Source organism: Artibeus jamaicensis, unplaced genomic scaffold (assembly GCF_021234435.1).
Source record: "Artibeus jamaicensis isolate MK-2021 breed Jamaican fruit bat unplaced genomic scaffold, CSHL_Jam_final contig_851, whole genome shotgun sequence".
Lineage (NCBI taxonomy): Eukaryota > Metazoa > Chordata > Mammalia > Chiroptera > Phyllostomidae > Artibeus > Artibeus jamaicensis.
This window is the reverse complement of record NW_026521986.1, coordinates 11,108,292-11,126,503: the sequence shown is the minus strand read 5'-3', so window position 1 is coordinate 11,126,503 and position 18,212 is coordinate 11,108,292. Positions and strand designations below refer to the sequence as shown.

General features: G+C 42.3%; 1 long non-coding RNA gene across 1 annotated transcript in view; it reads right to left on the bottom strand.

Moving 5' to 3' along the window:
* Positions 1-5,238: 5,238 nt before the first annotated feature.
* LOC128628582 (uncharacterized) overlaps positions 5,239-18,212 on the bottom strand; it is a 60,411-nt gene continuing 47,437 nt past the window's right edge. The window contains exon 3 of the long non-coding RNA XR_008393007.1: positions 5,239-5,883. This is a non-coding gene — a long non-coding RNA (uncharacterized LOC128628582). The remainder of the gene's footprint in view (positions 5,884-18,212) is intronic.

The following is an 18,212-nucleotide window of genomic DNA, read 5'->3' as shown; positions in this document are numbered from 1 at the left end:
TCAAACCAATGACCCTTTGGTTTGCAGAACAGTGTTCAACCCACTGAGCCACACCAGCCAGAGTCATTTACATTCACTTTCATAACATAAATTCCATAAGATTCCAGGCTAATGTCTGATTCTTTTATCTTGGCCTGTCCATTTTTTACTTCTTTATTTTGATTTATCTCTTATCTGCCTGCATTTCAACTTTATCAACAGGTTATTTTTTTTCAAGAAGAATCCATGGTAATAAATACTGAATTCTTACATGCCTGAGACTGTACGCCTAGAGCCTTTATTCTTATCTCAGTTAAATTCTTAGATCACAAGTCTTTTCCCTCAGAACAGGGCAAACATTGTTTTACTGTTGCGTAGCATTGAGTACGGTGCCAATTTTTTTTTTTTTTTAACTAGAGTTTACCCATTTATCCCCTGGCTAACTTGACTTCATTCTTAAGGCTTTAAAAAAATTCTGGTGAAAAATTATACTTTTCTCCTTGTTTTGTCACTACTAGTGAAGGTTGTATGTTTATTTGCTAGTTGGTTATTTTTTGCCTTGAAGAAGCAGATTTTATTATTTGCATCTCATTGCATACTAATCTCAGAACCAGTTCTTTCTGCCAGATTTACCTGAAACTTTAGGAATTAGTGTAAGTAGCTCCCTTTGATAAGCAGGTTTTAGGGCCCCCATTGGTCTCAAATGTTGAAGACACACAAAGCCAGAGTGTCCCCGCCGCTTGGTCTGTCTTCCAGAGCAGATACACTCCTGTTGCAGTCATCTGAGAAGCAGACCTTCATATGTTTGAAGAGAGCTCTGCTATTCTGTCTTCTCATTTCCAAGATAAGTATTCCCAGATCATTTCCACACCCTCCGCAGTCTTGATTGGACTTCTCTTTATCAGCAGCCATCATAAATTGTGATTCCCGGAAAGAACACTACAGATATAACAACAAACGCCGCGGGTCCCATCAGGCCTGCGTCTGCCTTTGCTTTGGACCCTCTAAGTCTATGAATATGGCTCAAGGTCATGTTAGCCTTTTCTTAACTCATGATGAATTTGTCTTTAATTAAAACCTCTGAGACTTTCTACATGTGCTGCTGTTAACCCATGTCTCTCTCCTTTTCTGTTTGTGTGGCTGCTTTTTTGCTCTTGTTTTTGTTTCAGACCTTCAGTTACTCATTCTGTTTACCTTCATTATTTTACATCAGGCCTATCATTTTGAACTGTTGATCTTTTGGGTAGTAATTTGATGATCTGATGCATTAGCTATGCTGAAAGTACATGTCTTAAGAGTGTCACCAATGTCCGAATCTGGCTATAGTAAGGTTTTTGGAATCCATTAGGCATGGGTTTAAGTCTTTGCTTTCCTACTTGCTAGTTATATGATATTGAACAAACTAATTCTCCCTGTGAGCCTCAGTTTCCTCATCTATGAAATAGCGGTATAATTTTTAAATGAAGCGCTTAGCATCTAATAAAAGGTAATATTGTTAGAATCATTGATTGAAGTGCCAAAAAGGAGCTGACGAGAGGAGAGCTCCTTGGCAGGCCATCAGAAATACTGCCACGGTTTGCATTGTCTTTAACCAAGGGCCTTTGAGAATGGTCTTCCTACTGTTACACCCACCTAATGACACCACCATAGAAACTCGATTTTGTGTGTAAGGTTAAAATGAGAGATGCTGCCTAATACATTGCTCAAATCTATATGACCGATACTGGGGCATTCTACCCACGGCCTATGGACAAGGAGCTGAGGTTGGTTTGGCCTTGCTCTCTCCTGGGGAAGCCTTGCTTCCTGGCCTCCAGGGTTCACTGTTTCCCTTCATAGGGAGCTAATGAATGACCCACGTGGCTAATGAATGACTTATTCACTTCACTGATCTAGGGAGGTAGTTTCCTGATCTACTGATCTAGGGCTCAAGAGAGTGCCTTGGGTACACCCCCTTCCCAGGGAAAAAAGGGGGTGGCGAACTGGGGGTGTCCCTAGGCTTCCTGTTCCTATGACACCCAGAACATCTCTGCTTTGGCCGTTTTCTACATCTTTGTTCCAGAGATTTAAATTGCGTCTATTTAAAAAAGGGCATCAGGAGGGATCTGGGAGCCAACACTTGAAAACAACTGAGCTGAGCTATTTTGAGATCTCACCTTTTTCATCTGTGCTCGTCTTGAGTTTAAAAACAATGTTCCAGTTCTTTATGGTCTGTCAAAGATCAGTCACTAAGAATGGGCAGCAACTTTATCTCCAAGTTCTTTCTGACCTCTGGGACATAACTCACTCGGCCTGAGAGACCCCCGTCCACCTGACATGCACAGAGCTCTTGACCCTGCCGTTGCTCCAGGCTCCACTCACCGCCTCCTGCAGCGTCCCTTCAGGGCGACAGCTTCCTCCCTGCCAGGGAGGCAGAAGGCCCGGACCCAAGAGCTCTGTTTCCTCTGTCATCTGTTATCGTGACACATCTTGCCCCTGAGCAGAGAGACTGTATCTTCCCTGTTCTTTTTCCTCCTCGAACTGAAAAAGCTCTTTTCATTGTCTCAGCTTGTTACACAGGACCCAGCTGTTTGGGGTTTTAGAGTCCCTGTGGCTTTTACAAGTTGAGTTGAGGAGAGAGTTGTTTCTCTCTCTCCCCATGCACTCTTTCTCTCATTTCCATTCTTGCTCTTTTCTCCTGTCATTAAACCAAGCATATGTGCTGGTCTTTCCAACCTTCTTTGGGTTTTTAAGACTTTCTTTTCTTCCTTGTGTGTGTGCTTTTGTTTTTTGTTCTTATTCTAAGTTTCTCATGGTGGCCCCTGTATCATCATACCTAATTTTTAGCTAGCCTCCCATTTTTCCTCACCACTCTCCTTCATTCATTTAGAAAAATATTCATTGAGGTTGAACTGTGTGCCTGACACTGGCTGAGTCCCGGGGACACAACACAGAGTCCCATTCTCAAGAAGCTGAGTGATACAGACAAATAGGCGGTTACTGAGCAGTGTGATTGAGCAAAAGGGAAAAAGGATTCATGGACATGGACAACAGTGTGGTGATTGCTGGAGGAAAGAGGATACAGGGGACTAAATGGTAATAGAAAAACAACACGATCAAGATTAAATTTTAAAAAGACTGGAAAGAGAAAGAGAAGTAGAATATATTAAGTGCCGATTGCATGCTCAGGGCTAAGCTAGGCCTTCAACAGTGATGCGTATCTCATTTATTCTCCACAATTACCCAAGAAGGAGATATTATAACCTTCATTTTGCAAGTGAAAAAGATGCAAGTTTAGAAAACCCCAAGGTCCCACAGCTATAAATGAAAATGTTAGGATACATATCCAAGTTTGTCTTTCCAGTATCTTTGCAATATGTTACAAAATTTAGCCTCTTCTGAAATGGTGCCTTTGACCTTCTGGGTCTCCCCTTTACTCAGTCTCCATCTCTCACCTCCTGGGAACTTAGTCTGGCTCAGAACTCGCTTCTTCGAACAGACTTCACTCACTGCCCCAGAATACTCTTTAATTTCGTGCAACCCCTCTTTTGGGCTTCTCATTATGTCGCAATAGTTGGTATGCGCTGTATAGCTGTTTCGGCAATATTTCCTATTTACGTACCTGACTTTCCTAACTGAGCTACTGGTTCCTGGAGGGCTGACTTGATCTCGTGTGGGTGATGGGTGCAAGGCGTCCGAAGGTGTGGATTGCCACCTCCTGCAGACTCGGTCTCCCTCCCTTCCCTCCTCTCCGCCTTCACTGGACTACTGTTCTTCGTCCTTTTTCTCTCACTTATTTATTTGTCTTTTAAGCCTTCGGAATGTTTAACATGTAGGTCTCCATTCCAAGTGCAAGTGCAAGGCAAGATGGCTTCAGCAGTTGTCTTCAGAGGCTCTGTCCACAGTGAGGTCAGTGGGGGTTTTGGCCCGCCAGTGGCAGGGAGGAATGATGGAGGCCAGCATGCTCGTTTCCCTCCTTCCGTAGAGCCCTGGGCCTCCTGGAGTGAACCCAGTGTCAGTCAGCCCCTGTGGCTCCGGTTCCTGGTGCCTCCGAGGCCACCACCAGTGTCCTGACGAACTCGGAGCTCTACTCTCTGCTCTGTGACCAGCCCCTACCGTTAAATAACAGCCACAACTGTTGCTTAATTCATGAGACTCACGGGGTTAGCCTATAGATCCCATGAGCTTTAGTCCCCTCCCCACTTTTTTTTTCATTCACAAACAGTTTCCAGACCTTGTCCAATGAGTGAGGCCACTACTTTCATTGCCATCCCTGCAGGCAAATGTCTCTGAGGGTTAGAGAACAGGTATGAGCATCAGATGACATAACATGTGGGAGTTTGCTATTTTTTCCTTCTCTTATTTCTGCAGAGTGCGCATATTCTCACTGCAGTCTGTGACTCACTGATCTCGCACACATGTTCCTAGCCCCTGACATCACTGTGTGGCAACACGGCCATCGTCCCCGAGCTAGGACGAAACAACTAATCAATGCAGGGCGAAGGGTTAGCGCTCACAGCACCGCCAAGCTTCTTGTCAGCCCCCGGACTGCCAGAGGAGGCCCTTTCCCACCCTCACAGGTTCGCCCCATACCGACAATCCTGGGAGCAGGTGTGTTGGCAACTGTTGCCTATCATTCTGCAAACAGGGAAAGTAAAGATTCTGGATGAGAAGCGTGTGGGCACGATCATTTCCTCATTTCACAAGCGAGAGAGCTGAGGCCAACAGAGACTAATGACTTGCCCCAGATCTGCAATCTGGCGCAGGACAGAGCTGGCGTTAGAAAGAAGGCAAGCAGTCCAGCTCTAGAGTCTGTGCACTGGACCATCACCTTCTGCAAGGTCTGCGCTTCGCTTCACAAATAGGGAAGCAAAGCCCCAAGGAAGTTAAGGAACTTCTCCGCCCACAGCTGGAAGTTATGGCAGATCCATGGGCAGAATGGAGCGGAAACAGACCCAGCTGTCCTCTGTCGGCAGGAAATGGGTTCAGTTCTATCCTAACAGCTTTCTGGGGAACGGCAGGAATCAGATGCCTTTCTACTTATCTGTCTCTCTCCCCTCCTGTCTAAATGGATGTGAATCCTCTCTCCTCCCCAGGCCAGGCCCAACCTATCACTTGTCATTTCCAAGTGTCAGGAGTCCCAGAAAGCTGCCCTGACCCTCTGCTGCTAAACTTTACTTAAGACAAGGAGAAACAAAGGAAACTCTTTTTATTGGTTTGCACCGAGCAAATACGGGTATGTTATTCCATTTATTTTCAAAGTCTCTTTGTTTACCGATAGAAATTACCTGGGCATGTTCTTTAAACTGAAAGCAGTTTCTTCGGAAACAAAGAGGATGAAAGACACGGAGCGCTGACCTTTGGTATTCAAGTGTCCTGGCGTGTCCTCGGAGTGTGGCATGTCCTCGGAGTGTGGCATGTCCTCGGAGTATGGCATGTCCTCGGAGTGTGGCATGTCCTCGGAGTGTGGCGCAGCCCAGGCAGCCCACCCAGCCCTCTTGGACCCTCGCACTTTCTCTTCTCAAAAGCTGCTTCTAATTGTCCATTTTAAGTGCCGGCACTGTGGCCCAGGGGTCTATTTTCTGCACAAAGAGACGAATTAGTGAAAAAGTGGAGTGACCAGCACTACAAGAACATTACCAGAAAATACAATTAAATGTAACACCCGGGGGGCACTGTTACTAAAAATAAGAAGCAACGTGCAGAAGCCATTGTGAGCTGCTTTCCCAGACCTTTTGAGGAGTCGGCAGTTGAACGCATCATCGAGAAGGAAGTGCTGTTAAACCGGTGCTGCTATGGATGTCAGGGGCACAATGGTGCCCAAAATAGATGACGCTCCTGCTCTTGTGGAGACCAGCATCTGGAGGGGAGGAGACGGCCGTCAGCAAATGAACCAAGAAGTGCATAGTTTGTCACGTGGGCGTAGCACTGTGAAGAAACAGAAAACGGGGTAAGCAACAGAAACATATTCAGTCTTTGTCCTCAGTTCCTGGCACAAAACTCCTGAAACCTTTGGAATATTTTGAGTGGCAGGAGTATCTGTTGTGACTCAGGAGGAGCCCCACCAAGATAGCCTCGGGATGGGGCTGGTCGCCAGAAGGACAATTGATTAGAAAGTTAGAGCTTTCAGCCACGCCCTCTGACCTCTGGGAAGGGGAAGTGGAGGCTGCAGATTAAGCTTTATAAGAACTCTGGAACAATAAGATTTATGAGTTTCGGGGTTGGTGAGTGCATCCCTGTGCTGGAGGGCTGTGTCCTTCAGTTCCGTGGGGACAGAAGCTCCTGTGTTTGGGATCTTTCCAGACCTCGCCCTGTGTATCTCCTCATCTGACTGTTCATCCGAGTCCTTATAATATCCTTTTATAATAAACTGGTAAATGGAAGTAAATGTTTCTCTGAGTTCTAGCAAATTAATCAAAACGAGGGGGGAGTTGTTGGGGAGTTATCCTCAGTGTCTACTGAGGATTAAGTGAATCGCTTGCGGGTGTTGGAGTTTGATAGGTGGGCCATGAAGGCTTCCCTGACAAGGTAACATTTAAGCAGAGATCTGGAGAAAATGAGGGAATAAGGTGGTTTTCCTGCAGAACAAAGAGCACATGCAAATGTCCTGAGGCAGGAACATGGCTGCCATAGTCGAGGGAGAAGAAGGAAGCCCGTGTGGCTAGAGCAGAGGAAGAGGAAGGAAAGAGACAGAAAATGTCATGCCTTGTAGGGCGTTAGAGGCCAAACAGATTTTAAAGTTTATTGAGAAAGTAAGGAAGCCATTTAAAGTGTTGAGCAGAGGAGTGAGCAGAACTGGCTTCCTTTTGAGAAGGACCTGCTTTAGAAGGCCCCCGGGCAGTTGTGTGGGGAGTGCTGATTCCAGAGCCGAGCATTTTCCACCACGAACAGCGAGAAAACTGATGGCCTAGTGGGGAAGACAAGTAAAGAATAAATGGGAAGAGAAGAGCAGAATGATTAGGGAGTCTCTATTATCTGGTCTAGTCTGAGGATCCAAGGGAAGGCTTCCTGGAGGAAGTGACTTTCAGCTGAGATTTAAGGGGTGAGCAGAAGTAGAGGAGATAAAACAAAGGGGGGAAGAGCTTTCCTGGGATGGGGAGTGCACATGGAAAGACCCCGGCATGAGACAGCACAGGCTTTTGGGGGGAACTGAAACAGGGCCAAAGAGGCTGAAGCACAGTAAGCCGGGGGCCAGGCCGGTGGGTTCATGCTAAAGCAGGGAGGGCCTGTTTCTGCACGGCTGTGCCCAGAACGATGAGGACTGGTCATGGTCTTCAAGTTACAGGGAGCCAGTGAAGGGTTTTCCTTAGAGGAGTTACAGGATCAGATTGGTATTTTCAGCTATGCCTTTTGCCCTTGGGCACCTGGACAGATAAAGATGCCATTCCTGAGATTGGGAACCAGAAGCAGCCATGTGTGTGTTTTGGAATTCGAGGGCCTTGGCCAATGCTGCTTTCTCCTCTTGAGCAGAGCCAGTGCTGCCCTGCACAGAGAACGTGCCGGAGTCAGCTCGCAGCGCCAGCCAGTCATTCAGCTGGGAGCTGAAATCGGTTATGCGGGGAGAATTCATGTAGCAGGGCCAACACGACAAATCACAGTGTTCTTCCAGCAAGCACTCCACTGTCGGCAAGGAAATCTGGCTCCGGTTTCGGGCTCTTTGTTGATTAGTTGTTGGTGCTTCAGTTGCCAATTTTGTTTGTTACAGAATATTGACCTTCTCCAATTTTGTTATGGGGTATCGACCTTCCTACTTGGATTTAATGCACAGGTACCACCTTACGTATGGATAGAGGATCTTCTCCAGGCTCTTACCAGAGGTGAGAATGGAGGCAGCTGTGGGACATGGGGAAGAACTCTGGATAACCTGGAGGCACTCCCAGGAATCCAGTCTCGGCTGCTTTTCTGATTTATGGCTTTCTGGACTTACTGCTTGGACACCTTACCTCCCCTTGACCTTTTATCTGATGCCAAGATTCCATAGTTAGCCAGATATTTGAGAAGGAGGCAGATACTGGAAAGCACAATAGGCAGGAGGCCAGGTGATCCATCCACCCGCCCATCCAACAAATAATTGCTAAGCATCAAGTCTGTGGCATATGCTTCCTAGTGCTGGAAATATAAAATCGAAGACGTCTTCTGGGGTTATTAACATCGATGGGGAGAGAGATCCATAAAGAACCCTAGTGCCAATTTTCATCAGGAGGCAGGTCAGGCTTTTGGAGTTTCTTATCCCAAGATTTTTAGGACATGAAGAGAAGCGAAAGAATGGTATTTTGTAAGGGAGTCAACACAGAAGGAAAGCAAAACAGATGTTCTGAGAGTAAGGAGTAGGGATTAGAAGAGGTAGACGAACTTAAGAAGGAGATGGGAGGAGACAGAAAGAAATGGAAATGGTTACGATTGGAAAGAAGGATGGTCCCTTTCCAATCCTCGGAGACAGGAATGATGGAGGCGAGGTGAATTCTGACAGGGCGGAGGCTGCGCCGCAGCCTCTGTTCTTCTTGGAAAATGAAGGGGAAGTGAAAATAGAACTGCAGTGGCTTAACCAAGAAAGAGTTTCTGTTTCCGGCATAACACGAAGCAACAAGAGGTGGCCAGTCCCTGGCTGACACAGAGGCCTCACAATGTTGTGCCCGATGCCCGGACTCCTTCTACATTCCTACCTGCTAGCCTTAGTGTGTGACTTCTGTCATCATATAGATAATATGGCTGCTGACCCTCCAGACACTCTGCCTGCATTACAGGAGGGAACGTGGGGAAAGGTAAAGAAATGGCGTGCCAGACCTGGCCGGGTGGCTCCTTTGGTTGGAGCGTCATCTCATACACCAAAAGTCTGAGCCCTGGTTGGGGTACGTTTCTCTCTCACATTCCTATTCTCTCCCCCAAGCCCCCCACCCCCTGCCTCTCTCTACAATCAGTGGATGTGTCCTCTGGTGAGGATCTGAAAAAAAGAAAGAAAGAAATTACATGCCAACTATATCCCTCTTTTTTTTTTTTTAAATCAGAAAAACAATAGCTTTCCTGAAAGGACCCCGTCCAGGAGATTTCCATGAACATCTCACTGGCCAGAACTAGGTTTGGCTGCAAGGAAGTCTGGGTAGTTAGTGTTTTTAGCTCCCAGGAAGGAAAAAAGGGAGAATGGCTCTTGGGTCAATGACTAGCTCTGCCTGTGGCACTGAGATTGGAATGAATTCTCAGGACACAGCTGGACTTCGAGAACACAAGCCGGGGTCTCACCATCAGCTAGCTGGGCAGTACGGGTGGTTGTGTCACTTAGAGGGCCCAAGATTTCCTCATCTATAAGAGAAGACAGTTTAGGCATATTATTTCTAAGACTTAAAGAAAAAAATAAACCACCCACAATTCTAAGGACTTATACCATTTCTAGAACTGACTTTCTTGGAAGTATGAAAAACCTTCTTCAGTAAAGCGAGCCTCTTCAGAATGACCCTGTGCAGAACATAGGAAAAATACTCTCCACAGATACGATATGTTTGCTAAGGCTAATTAGCATACCAAATTCAAGTGTTTCAGAGTTACGTAAATGTACATCTATGAATAATTCTCTAATATAGATGCCAAGAAGTGCAAGTGCAGGGCTGAAGCCCATGGAATGTAAACAATTTAACAGAAAAGATTGAATTACTCTCCAAAAAAATCTGTGCTGATTTATATTCCTACTGGGAATGTGCCGGAGCATCAATTTCTCTAGCAGAAAATATATGTAAACATGAAGAAAGAGGTAGTATTATCAGTGCTTTTATTCTTTGTCAGACACTGTGCTATGTCCTTTACAATCATTATTTTACATAACTCTTCTGGCTACCCTATGGGGCAGATGGCACTATTATGCCCATCTTACAGATGAAGAAACGCAGGCTCAGAAAAGCTGAATAGCTTTGCCCAAAGCCATGCGCTTAATCACTGGCAAAATTAAGACTGGACCATAGTTTGTCTTAATCCGTTCTCTTACACCTTCAGCTATACTACCTCACAATTTTCCCCTACTGGGTCTGTAGTCTGCATGGAGAAACGTAGAAAGATGTCTCTATCTTGCCTCAAGATTCTACCCAGATACCCTAACATTGCCAAGGCTGGAACTTGGTAGAGAGCAGTGTTGCTTAGAATAAGTCTGAGACACCACAAAGCCACGAATGGCAATAGTCACTGACAAAACCTTCCAGAAGGATAAAAGGCCTCCCTTTGATGTTTTTCAGCAGTGTGAATAGCATAGGAATAAAGGAAGTTTATTTTCCCCTTTTCTTTCCTTCATTCAGTAGAAACTAACTGTATTCTGGTTGCGCTTTTAAAGAGCATTTCGAGCCTTTGGTGTTCTTTGTTGTAGACCCAAGGTGAGGTTCCCATAGACCCCGTCTACACGGATTTGATCCTCCCTGGATGTGCTCTCACTCACACACCCAGGTCCTGAACTTCGTTTTGTTGTAACACAGAACCACCGCAGGAGGAAAAAGAAACCGCTGAATAGACTGACCCGCGGTCCAACTATGGATTTTCTTGTAACACGGTCAACACACTGCTGTAGCCATTAGTCCCCGACTAGTTCTTAGAATCCTGCCAAGACAGAAATGGCAGCACAAGTAAATCTTCAGTTTCACCTGGGACTTTTGTAAGTGCATAATAAAAAGGCGTAGTGGCAGGATTGCCTGGCTATTACAAGCCGTGGGGCACCTTAATGAGAGGCAATGACAGAGCCTTTGAGAGGTGGACACTCCCAGGATGGAGAGGTGGGGTGGGGGGTGGGGGATGTCACTGTTACCAACCAGCAAGAAAGACGCTTAGATCAGTTCGAATAAAACTAAGTGAAAAGCCCTCTATTTCACAGCCCAGAGAAATGGCATTGGCTGATATCATCATACTTTTTAAAAAGTTTGTTCATCAGGGGGATTACATCGATCTGCTTCTTTTAAAGCTTAATTGAGGTATAATTGCTTACAATCAAATTCACCCATTTTTAAGCATATAGTTTAATGAATTTTTTCCTTTTTCTTTGTCAGTCTTGCCACTTTCCCCACTTTTAATAATCACGTCAAAGAACCCACCTTTGGCCTATTTTTTCTATTGTTCATCTGTTTTCTACTTTGTTTGTTGACTTGTGCTCTTTATCGTTTCCTAGTTTTTACTTACTTTGGGTTTAATGTGCTCACTTCCTAGTTTCCTGTGTTGAAAGTCTTGATAAAATTGTGGAGTAACAGCTTTATTGAGGTAATTCACATACTATTCAATTCACCCACTTAAGTATACAGTTCAATGGTTTAAAGTATATTCACAGAGCTGTGCAAGCAACATCAAATGACTATTAGAACATTTTCATCACCCACAGAAGAAATTCTACACCCCTTATCACCCCCTGCTAGCCCTTCCCCCAGCTCTGAACAACCGCTAGCCTACTTTCCATTTCTGTGATTTGCCTGGTCTGGACACCTCCTGTGAATGGACTCACGCACTACATGGTCTTTAGCGACTGGCTTCTTTCACTAAGCATAATGTTTTCAAGGCTCATCCATGTTGTAGCTTGTGGCATCCTTCATTCTTTTTTATTGTCAAATAATATTCCAGTATGGATGTACTACATTTTATGTACCCAGTCATCAGCAGATGAAGAGATGATTGATTTTAGGTTTTCGTCATTCCCAGTATCAGCATTGAAAGATCTAAAATTCCTTCTGAGCCCTCCTTTGATGCATCACACATTATAATCCCATTCAAATAGTTTCAAATTTCGTTTGTGAAATAAATCATAGATTTTTATAAACATTGATTAATTTTCAAATGTTTGAGACCTTTGTCTATATTTTATAGATTAAATGATCCCTACTGATTTATCTTCAAACTCTCTGTTTCAACTGCTTCAAAAATGTTGTTTAAAACATCCAATAAATTTTTCATTTCAAATATTGTACTTTTTAGCTCTAACATTTCCATTTGATTCCAACCAAGCTTCTCTGCTATAATCAGAAGTCAAAATCTGGCCCTGGCTGGTGTGGCTCAGTGGACTGAGCACCAGCCTGTGAACCAAAGGGTCATTGGTTCGATTCCCACTCAGGGCACATGCCTGGGTTGCAGGCCAGGTCCCCAGTAGGGGGAGTGTGAAAGGCAAACACACATGGATGTTTCTTTTCTTCTTTCTCCCTCCCTTCCCCTCTGTAAAAATAAATAAAATCTTTTTTAAAAAATCAAAATTTGTTTTTAAAGTTTTTTTTTTTAAACACAACAGTTGCAAAGATCTGATGGGGAAGGGATCTAGGTAGGACATCTCCTAAGAATGTGCTTTTAGAAAGAATCAAGATTTACTAGGAATATTATCAAAATTACGGAAGTATAAATCTATAAGGGAAATCACATTCATCTCTCTGAGGTGCATATGTTAGTTTTCAAAAGGGAAAGAAAACTGAAAAGGGAATAAGCAGCCAAACTATCGAGTCAATTTTAAAATTGGTATTTTTCACAGAAGACTTTGTTTAACATTGAAGATATTTATGCATTGCTGCATTTAATTCAAAGGCCCACATTTTAAGCTAGTTGGGATCAGTTGCTACGTTAGATGGCTTTTAGTTTGACCCCACCTCCTTCATGTCATAAATGACAAACAGTGAGCATGCCTGAGGATGTGACTGAAACAGGTGCCACACAGCTAATGAGGCGGAGGGTGGTGGGGTGCAGCGTGATCCCAAAGACCCAAGGTCCTCGCTGCTGGGGCCGGGGGTGGGGCCGGGCAGGCAGAGAGAGCAGCGGCATACCAATGACTGGCCTGTGATGAGCAAAGGTCACGACAGATTTTGTCCCCACAGAAAAACTCAGGATCACTCTCTGGCAAGAAAATTTCACAGTAAATATCTGGTGCAAATAAAAAATTTAACATCACATAATCAAAGCTAGTCTTTCAACCAGGCGACTGGTTTAATGGATTAGTAAAGTAAGCCAGTTAAAAACTCCACTATTTGCAGGATATTGTTAAGGAAATCAATGCCACTGAATTATACACTCAAAATGGTTAATATGGCAAATTGTGTTATCTATTTATTAATTGCAATAAAATTATTGCAATTAATTTTCAATTAATTTCAATTGGTGCAATTGTTTGCAATTAATTTAAATTGTTTAAAACGATTTAAAAATAAACTATTTAAAATAAACAACAAACAAGAAAAAAACTCCACTATTATCACTGATTCTTATAAAAATGAAGCTCCTCTTGCACAAGTTGAAAGACCTTAACATTTTGGAATGAAACTACTTGAAAAATCTTTCCTTCTCTAGAACTGTGTTAGAGCAACATGAGACTATTGGGTTCAAAGTATTGTAATTTTTATCCTGAAATAACAGACCCAATGACCCTAATTTAGATTTTTTTAAAGGAAGTTCACAGGATTCACCGAACCACCAAGTTTCAGGGGCAGCCAAAGAGAAAAACCTGGTTCTCAGAGGTAAATTGAGACTCTGGCTCAAGCAATGGGAGTCAACTATGAAAACATTATGAAATGGAAGCAAGTGAGGAGGAGACAAAACCAAAATTCAGTGCCATTTTGAGGAGTCACCAACATTTAAAGTTCAAAACATCATGCCGTGTTATTTTAATCGGCCAGTGTATTGCTGCCATTTAAAAAAACTAAACATTTAAAAAATTAGACAAAACACATAATATAAAATTTGTCATCGCGACTGTTCTTTTCAGTGCAGTTCAGGGGCATTAAGCACATTCACAGTGTTGCACAACCGTTGGTACCTTTTAAACATCGTAACTGTTACAATGGCCACAGCATAGCATTGGCTAATGCCTACTTTCTCTAAGCTAATGGTTTTTTTTTGAGGAAAGAAGACCCACCCAGGGAGAGGACATGCCTGCTGTTGGGTGAGAGCAACAGGAAGGAAGAATTTGGCTCAACATGAGAAAGAACTTTCTATATTTAGATCTGACCAACAGAGGAGCAGGAGGCCTGGGAGCTCCCTTTGAAGATGAAGAGTGTTCACACAGGGGCCCTCAGGCCACCTGTTGGGTGTGTTTTGGAAGAGATTCCAGTCCTCGGTGGGAGAGGGACCTCTGGGCTCCCCTCCAACCATGAAATCCTAGAGTTGAACTGACTTAGAAATTGCTGTGCACTCAGGTTTCAGATGAACTTACTGGAGTTCAAGTGTACTGGATTTGGGCTTTAAAATAGTCACACTTAAAACCACTATTCACAGGTCCCATCCTGTTCCTGGCAAGTCGGCTCCTGGTTTGGTCTAAACTATGAAGAAATAATTAAAAGTAAGGTACTTAGGTCTTAGCCCCAATACCTTGTTAACCAAGGGATGAGAGGCATGTAACCTTGAGAAAAAGCTATTTTTCACTTAAATGGGCCTTCAGGTTTATCCCATTCCAGTCCATTTCTACAGTGCTGTCAGAATAATTTTTCTTAGATGTAAATTTGAGCATATTACTTTTTCCCACTTAAAAAAATATTCAGCCTTGGCTGGTGTGGCTCAGTGGACTGAGTGCCAGCCTGTGAACCAGAGGGTCACTGGTTCAATTCCCAGTCAGGACAAATGCCTGGGTTGTAGGCCAGGTCCCCAACTGGGGGCATGTGAGAGGCCACTGATCAATGTATCTCTCGAACATTGATGTTTCTCTCCCTCTCTTTCTCCCTCCCTTCCCTTCTCTCTAAAAATAAATAAATAAAATCTTTTTTCAAAAAGAAAGACTAAAAAAATTAAATTCTCCATGTCAAAAACATCATTAACAAAATCTAAATATAAATAATAGAGGGCAAAAACTTGAAACATAGTTCACTCAGAGACTCTACAAATCAGTAAGAAAACAAACATAAAAATGGGCAAAGAATATAAGTAGTATGCATAAAAGTTACATGTGGCTTCTAAAAATTGAGAAGGTAAACTTTATTATTCATAAGAGAAGTGCAGTTAAAACTGCAGTGGAGTACAAGTTGTTATTGCTTATAACAAAGATTAAAAATGTTCAAAAACATTATTGGTAAGAATATGTGGAAACAAGCATTCCACTCACACACTGTGGATGAAGGTGCAAATTGGTATGAAACTTTATGCTAACAGTGACTTTATGCTAACAAAATACAAGTGCACGTTCCCTTGACCCAGGAACTTTCTTGCTGGGTCTTTATAAATTTGTTCACGAGCAAAATGGCGAATTGAAGATGAAAAAGGAAAAATAAAAGAATTCTCTGTTTCTTCAAAGTCTTTTAAAACTTACATGAAACACATTTGATGCTTATAGAGGAAATTACTGATTCACTTTCTCTAATGGATATTGCTTTATTCAAATATTCTACTTCTTAAGTTAATTTTGGTCATTGTTTCTTAGAACACATTTTATCTAAGTTTTTAAAATTTAATGGCAACATTCATTTGTATTATTATATTCATAATTTTAATATATCTACTGTCTGTATGTCCTCTTTTAGTTAATATTGAAACTTTAAATTTATTTTTAAATAAATTTAAACTTTAGTTTATTGGAACTTAAAAATTTTTTTCCATCTTTCTAGATATTGTTTCCTTAATCAATTCTTTTTCAAAGTAAAAGTCCTGGTTTTAATGAATCCCTTTATTGTTTGTTTTCTGTTTTATTTACATTTGCTCATATCTTAATTATTGACTTCATTTTACTTTCTATGGACTTACTCTATTATTCAATATTTTAAAGTTATTTGAGCATAGAGATTTATTCATTTATTTTAAATCTTTTCTGTTTAAGACTATGAATTTCCCTTAAATACTTTAGTTGTTTCCATGAGCTTTAAAATATAATGTTTTTGGCTTTCATTTTAAATATTTTATAATTTCATCAAATTTTCTTCTTATCTCATGAGCTATTAAAGTACATTTTCCCCAACATTTTACTTTGTAAAATTTTAACTTTATCTTGAAATTTTCAAAACTATAAGAAAACTGAAACAGTTATACAATAAATCAAAAGAATAGTAAAATGAATACCTGTATACCACTTATTTAGATGTATACATTCACATTTTGCTATACTTTTTTCTCCATTAACTCTTTTATTGGTGAAGCATTTAAATGTAAGTTACACTTCACACTTAAGTAAATATTAACAATTACTGTTTGGGGTAGCATTTTTATTCATTGATTTTGGAAAGAGAGAGGAAGGGAGGGAGAGAGAGAGATGTCAATTTGTTGTTTCACTTATTTATGCATTGATTGGTTGCTTACTGTGCGTGCCCTGATCAGGGATTGAACCTGCAACCTTGACATATCAGGTTGAGTCTCTAACCAACTGAGCTACCTGGCCAGAGCTGGTAAATAGGCTTTTCTTTCTTTCTTTCTTTTTAAAATATTTTATTTTGTAAAGACTTTATTTATTTATAGACAGAGGGGAAGGAAGGTAGGTCGAAAGAGAGGGAGAGCAACATCAGTGTGTGGTTGTCTCTCATGTGCTTCCTAATGGGGATCTGGCCTGCATGTGCCCCGACTGGGAATTGAACCAGCAACCCTCTGGATCGCAGGCCAGTGCTCAATGCACTGAACCACACCATCCAGGGTGGCTTTCCTTTTTATTGTTGTAAAGTATCACTCTTAAAACCTATTATATTCTTTTTATCTAAATTCTATTTGGTCTGCTATTAATCTTGCCAATAGGCTTTCTTTTGATAAGCATTTGCATGGTAATCTTTGTTTACTTGTTTAGTCATGTTCGTAAGTTATATTTACCTGAGTTTTGCACTAACAATGAAATGAGAAGAAAATTTGAAAGACAATCCCATTTACAACAGCACCAGAAAGAATAAAATACTTAGAAATAAACTTAACTGAGGGGGTAAAAGACTGGCACATGGAAAATGATAAAATATGTTGAAAGAAATGAAAGAAGACCTGAACAAATAAAAAATATCCTGTTTCTATGAATTAGAAAATATAATGTTGTTAATAATAATGTTGATATAATACTACCCAAAGCAATCTACATATTCAGTGAAATGCATATCAAAATCCCAATGGAACTTTTTACAAAAATAGAAAAAAAATTCTAAAATTCATATGGAATTACAAAGGACCCTGAATAATAGCCAAAATCAATCTTGAGAAAGAACAAAGCTGAGACTTGTGGTCAAGATGGAGGTGTAGGTAAACAAGGAGCATCTCGTCACACAACCACAGCAAAAATGACAACTGACCTAGAAAAGAACTATCACAAAGAATCATCAGAAAATTGAGCCGTATGGAAGTGCAACAATCAAGGAATTAAAAAGGTCACATTCATTCAGATGGGTATGAGGGACAATGACACAGAGATGCAGAACAGGCAGTCCCACCCCCAAGTATGGTGGATTAAAATTGGGAGGATACCTCGGGTGCAAGGGCTCCCAGCCCCACACTGGACCACCCAGCCCAGGGTTCTAGTGCCAGGAAGATAAGTCCCCATAACTTCAGGCTGTAAAAACCTGCGGGGGTTGAGGTGGCGGATGAAACTGTGGGATTCTCAGGTATCTCCCCTTACATGGCCCTCAAAATACTTAGGACTTGGCAGACCCACTCCTCTGGGCTCCAGGACCAGCTTGTAGGGCACCAGTGGCATACGGGGAGAAACTGAAGTGTCTGGCATGAGGGCAAGTGCTGGGGGACAGCTTCCTCCTGGACAAAACTCCAGAGCCCAGGCAGTGGCCATTGTCCCTTTTTTGAGCCCTCCCCCACACAGTGCCACAGAGTGGAGACACCATATCTGAGGCTCCATCAACCTGGTTCACACGGGTTGCCCCGCCCTGGTGATTACCTAAGGCTCTGCCCCATCCAACTTACAGGTGTGCTTTTCTACAGTGGCTACACTACTAAGGCAGGGAGTCAAAGCAGCTCTACGTAATACATAGAGACAAACACAGGGAGACAAAGAAATAGGAAGAGGCAAAGAAATAGGGCCCAAATGAAAGAACAGAACAAGACTCCAGAAAAAGAACAAAACCAAATGGAGATAAGCAGTCTCTCAGGTACAGAGTTCAAGACAATGCTTATTAGGATGCTCAAGGAACTCACCAGGTACTTCAACAGCCTAAAAAAAACCCAGGCAGAAGTGAAAGTTGTAGACACTAAGTAAAATAAAGACAAATTTACAGGAAATCAACAGTGGAGGGATGAAGCCAAGAATCAAATCAATGATTTGGAACATAAGGAAGAAAAAAATCAGTCAAAACAGCAAGTAGAAAAAGAATCCAAAAAAAACAAGGAAAGGGTAAGGAGTCTCTGGGACAACTTCAAACATACCAACATTC